Genomic DNA, 4,770 nt, shown 5'->3' on the forward strand with positions numbered 1-4,770 from the left:
TCAAGGGCATGTACCTTGGTTGCAGGCACATCCCCAGTGGGGGGCGTGCAGGAGGCAGCTGATTGATGTTTCTAACTCTCTATCCCTCTCCCTTCCTCTCTGTAAAAAAATATATGCCATATATGCCAGGTCCCTTGAAACATAAGCTGTGCAGATGTCTCTTCCCTGCAGCGACTGTGTCAAGCAGCAAGGCTGGACCGGCTTCCGGCACCTGGGCTTACACCTGGCTGGTGTGGCTCAGTGGTTGAGAGTCAAACTACGAACCAGGAGGTCACTGTTCAGTTCCCAGTCAGGGCATATGCCCAAGTTGCAAGCTCGATCCCCAGTGTGGGGCATGCAGGAGAAAGCCAATAAATGATTTTCTCTCATCATTGATGTTCCTATCTCTCTTTCCCACTCCCTTCCTCTCTGAAACCAATACAAATATATTTAAAAATATATCTCTGGGCTCAGACCCCTGCCCAGCACCCGAAGCACCTGCAACCACTGGTCCTCCAGCCCCTGCAGTCTCCCCAGAAGTCAGCCTGGTTGGTCAGTGAGTGCCGTGGGTTCAAGGGCACAGGGTAGTTGCAGAAGCTCAAGACCTCCCTGCCAGGTTCCCCAGCTGAAGCCAAAATCCCTAAGATTTTTGACATGTGTAACTCAACAGCTTTTATCTCAGGGATTACACAGATGGATCCACAGATGTCAGTCCTAAGGGCAGAGGTGCTTTACAGACAGGAGAGGGAGGCACAGAAAGGTGGAGCATAATTGTGGAAGGCCACACAGCCAGGTGGGCAGTCATAATTTGAACTCAGGCTCCAAGGCAGGGACACTGAAGTCAGAGAACTAACTACACAGAATCATACCAGTATAATTCTACTAGAGGCCTGCACCAGGTCTACGAATTCGTGCACCAGTAGGGTCCCTCGGCCTGGCCTGCGGGATCGGGCCGAAACCAGCTCTCCGACATCCCCCGAGGGGTCCCGGATTGCAAGAAGGTGCAGGCCAGGCCGAGGGACCCCACCAGTGCATGATCGGGGCTGGGGAGGAACTCAGGAGGTTGGCCAGCTGGGGAGGGACCATGGGAGGGCTCCAGGGCATGTCCGGCCTATCTGGCTCAGTACTGATCAGACTGGACCCCAGCAGCAGCAAGCTAAACTGGTAAGAGCATCTGCCCCCTGGTGGTCCGTGCATGTCATAGTGAGCAGTTGAGCGAACTTAGCATATCATTAGCATATTACACTTTGATTGGTTAAACGGACACTGGACACTTAGCATTTATTATATAGGACCAGTCTGAGTTCCTTGGGCAGAGGTCCTGTAATTACAAGCACACCTCATTTTATTGCATTTCACTTCCTTGTGCTTCACAGGTGTTGCAGTTTTTACAAATGGAAAGCAAGACCCTCCATCAACAGAAAAGTTATAACCTGCTTTATTTCAATATTCACTGTATTAAGATGGTCTGGATCTGACCCCCCATTCTTCAAGTATGGAAATATAAATAGTCTAAGCTCTGAAACCCCAGGATTTCAAAGTCTGGGAGGTCTGAGTCTGGATTTCTAGGGTTCTGGGACTCAAGAGCCTAGACCAGGGGTTGGCAAACGTATCTGTAAAAGGCCAGAGAGTCAGTATTTCAACTCTGCAGTCCAGAGACCACCCAGTTCTGCAATAACGGTTAATGCTGAAGGTGAACAGTCAATAAGCCAACTAGCTGGGCACCAATAAAACTTTGGACACCGAAATTTATTTATTTTAGTTAGTTAGTTTTGGTTTTCTTTTTTTGTATGTTTTTTGGGGGTGGGGCACCGAAATTTAAATAGTTTGTGATTTCCAAGCTTTGAGTAATAGTATTTTGTAAAAAATTATTTTCACCCAGCTGGTGTGGTTCAGTGGTTGAGCATTGACCTATGAACCAGGAAGTCATGGTTTGATTTGGTCAGAGCATATGCCCAGGTTTCGGGCTCAATTCCCAGTGGTGAGTATGCAGGAGGCAGCCGATTGATGATTCTCTCTCGTCATTGATGTTTCTATCTCTTCCTCTCTTAAATTAATAAAAATATACTTACAAAAATTCTTTTCAACCACTTAAAAATGTAATATCCAGCCCTAGCTGGTTTGGCTCAGTGGGTAGAGCATTGACCTGAGGACTAAAGGGTCCCAGGTTCGATTCCGGTCAAGGGCACATGCCCAGGTTGCGGGCTTGATCCCCAGTGGGGAGCGTGCAGTAGGCAGCCAATCAATAATTCTCTCTCATCATTGATGTTTCTATCTCTCTCTCCCTCTTCCTTCCTCTCTGAAATTAATAAAAATATTTTTAAAAAATGTAATATCCATTCTTAGCTCATGGGCCACCAAAAAAATAAAAGGCAATATCTGGATTTGGCCTATGGGTCCAAACAGCCCCGGCCAGTAGAAATAAAAGACAAACCACACACATAATTTTCAACTTTCTAGTAGAATTAAGAACAGTTTTGTAATGTTTCACATCACTCTATATCTCAAAAATATGATCATTTTAGCATGACACCTTTTTCTGGACCATGTCTTTGAAATCTGGCGTGTTTCCCACTCACAACACAACTAGAAACATCTATGAGAGAAACATCCATCAGCTGCCTCTTACATGCCCCATACTGAGGAGCGAACCTGCAACCGGCCATGTGCCCTGACCGGGAATCAAACCGGTGACCTTGGTGTAGGGGACAATGCTCAATCAACTAAGCCACATTGGCCAGGGCTAAGGCGCCCAGCTCTTATGTGACACAATGTCCCAGGCACATTTGGGGGCGTGTGGTGAATATCAATGCCTGGGAAGCAGACCATTTCACAGGTGGGAGACTGAGGCTGGGTGGTTTTGCAGGGCTTGCCCGGGCCTCCAGCAGGCGCACAGGCTGGCAGGTGCTTCTAGGGTTTGGAGCCATCTAGGCTCAGTCTTCTTGTTTCTGTTTCAGCTCCCGGCCAGCGCTGTGGAGGCCCCACCGCCCCCAGCCAATAGAAATGCTGTAGGGGGACCCAGCGCCCCGGGATATGGGCGGGCTGCTGTCCTGTGAGTATGCCTGCCTGGACTGGCATGAGTTGGACACAGGGCTGTAGGCATAGGTGCGGGTCACATGCAACTTCTCAGAGCCCCCCAACTCAGATGGTATCCCTAGGGAGTAGGTGTTGGCCCCCCGGACAAGCACCAGGGGCCAGGCCATGGCAAGGAAGCCCATGGCCATGTTGCCAGCAGCCACTGACCTCTGCAGGCTGGCTTGAGACCTCTTCATGCTGCCTCCAGAGTGCCCTGGGGCCACCTCTTGCCCAACAGGACCTGCATGGAATATACCTGAACACCCCATGCCCCTACCACCCTCCCAGCTCCCACCTAGACACCAAGAAACTGCACTGTTCCCATCCTCAGAGTTGCATTGCCTCATTGTTGACCCTCCCACTTTCACTGGTCCCCATTTCACAGATGATGAAACTGAGACCCAGAAGGGAAGGGACCCCCCCAAGACCATCCAGCTAGGACTTGAACCCTGAAGAAAGGCGTCTTCAGATAGATGCAATGGGAGAATGACAGGCAGAGAAAGAGGAAGCAAACATCAAGAGAGTGGGGGGCCAGCGATGAGTGCTCGCCAGGGAAGGGGCATCGGTAAGTCATCTCTGAGCCCTCACAGAGTCCAACCAGCCACTTGTCACATGTGTCAAACTCCTATACATGCTTCAGAACCCCATCTCATGTCTCCTCTTATGTGCACCTTTCCTTGATCCGTCCAGCCAGTGGAGCCTCGACTTCCCTTCCAGGTTCCTCCACCCCAGGCCCCTTTTTCTGTACTGTGCTTGTTCACATGGGGCAGGGGACTTGGTGCCTGGCTCTGTCTTCCCAAGGATGGGCAGGAGCTAAGGTCTCCTGGAAACCAGGATTGCCTAGCAAGGAACTGGCCCAGAGGCCGTGTCAGGGAACTTTTGATGAATGAACAAATTACTGAATAAGTGAATTAATTTATTCTGTTATTTATTAATTTATTGGTTTATCTGTACAAGCAAACATCACCTATTGAGCACCAACTGTGTGCCTGATCTGGTAGCTTGGTAGCCTCAGCCTTAACCCCAAGACATCTCCTGACTTCAACTCTCTGCTATTTCATACACCCCTCCATCCCCCATCATTCCTCAGCCCAGAATTCAAGGTCCCTTCTCATCCCCCATCCCCCAATCTATCTGATTGATCTCTACATGCTAGCTGATGGTCCCTCTAGTCCAGCGGTTCTCAACCTGTGGGTCGCGACCCCTTTGGCGGTCGAACGACCCTTTCACAGGGGTCGCCAAAGACCATCCTGCATATCAGATATTTACATTACGATTCATAACAGTAGCAACATTACAGTTATGAAGTAGCAACGAAAATAATTTTATGGTTGGGTCACAACATGAGGAACTGTATTTAAAGGGCCAGAAGGTTGAGAACCACTGCTCTAGTCCTTTGCACCTTTTTTCTTTTTTCTGCCAGGGACACGAATCCCTTTTGGACTGGCAAACTCCTACTCATCCATCAGAGCCCCAGCTCCAATGGCCCCTTCCTCTGAGGACTCCTCTAGTTCCCTTGTCCACCACCCAGCTATGGAGTTCCGGGAGGGAGGCTAAATTGGGAGGTGCTTCCAAGTGGCAGGGAGGAGTCCTCACTCGTGCACCAAGGGAACTAGGGTTCCATCCAACAACTCCCTGTCTGCCATCACTGCAGGAAGGGAAACTGAGGCCGAGAAAGGGTGCGAGAGCCACTTACTGGCCCCGCAGCAGGGAGAG

At 49.9% G+C, this 4,770-nt stretch overlaps 1 long non-coding RNA gene across 2 annotated transcripts in view; it reads left to right on the forward strand.

Annotated features, from left to right (window-relative positions):
• The window catches only part of LOC102263000, a 6,851-nt gene extending 3,249 nt beyond the window's left edge, over positions 1 to 3,602 (forward strand). The window contains exons 1-3 of one of the 2 annotated variants that reach the window (XR_001362200.1): positions 1,340 to 1,404; positions 2,937 to 3,031; positions 3,440 to 3,602. This is a non-coding gene — a long non-coding RNA (uncharacterized LOC102263000). Of the gene's footprint in view, positions 1 to 1,339; positions 1,405 to 2,936; positions 3,032 to 3,439 lie in introns of those variants that run through there. The other variant, XR_313618.2, reaches the window with a different exon arrangement.
• The last annotated feature ends 1,168 nt before the right edge of the window (positions 3,603 to 4,770 follow it).

This window comes from Myotis brandtii, unplaced genomic scaffold (assembly GCF_000412655.1).
Source record: "Myotis brandtii unplaced genomic scaffold, ASM41265v1 scaffold236, whole genome shotgun sequence".
Classification (NCBI taxonomy): domain Eukaryota; kingdom Metazoa; phylum Chordata; class Mammalia; order Chiroptera; family Vespertilionidae; genus Myotis; species Myotis brandtii.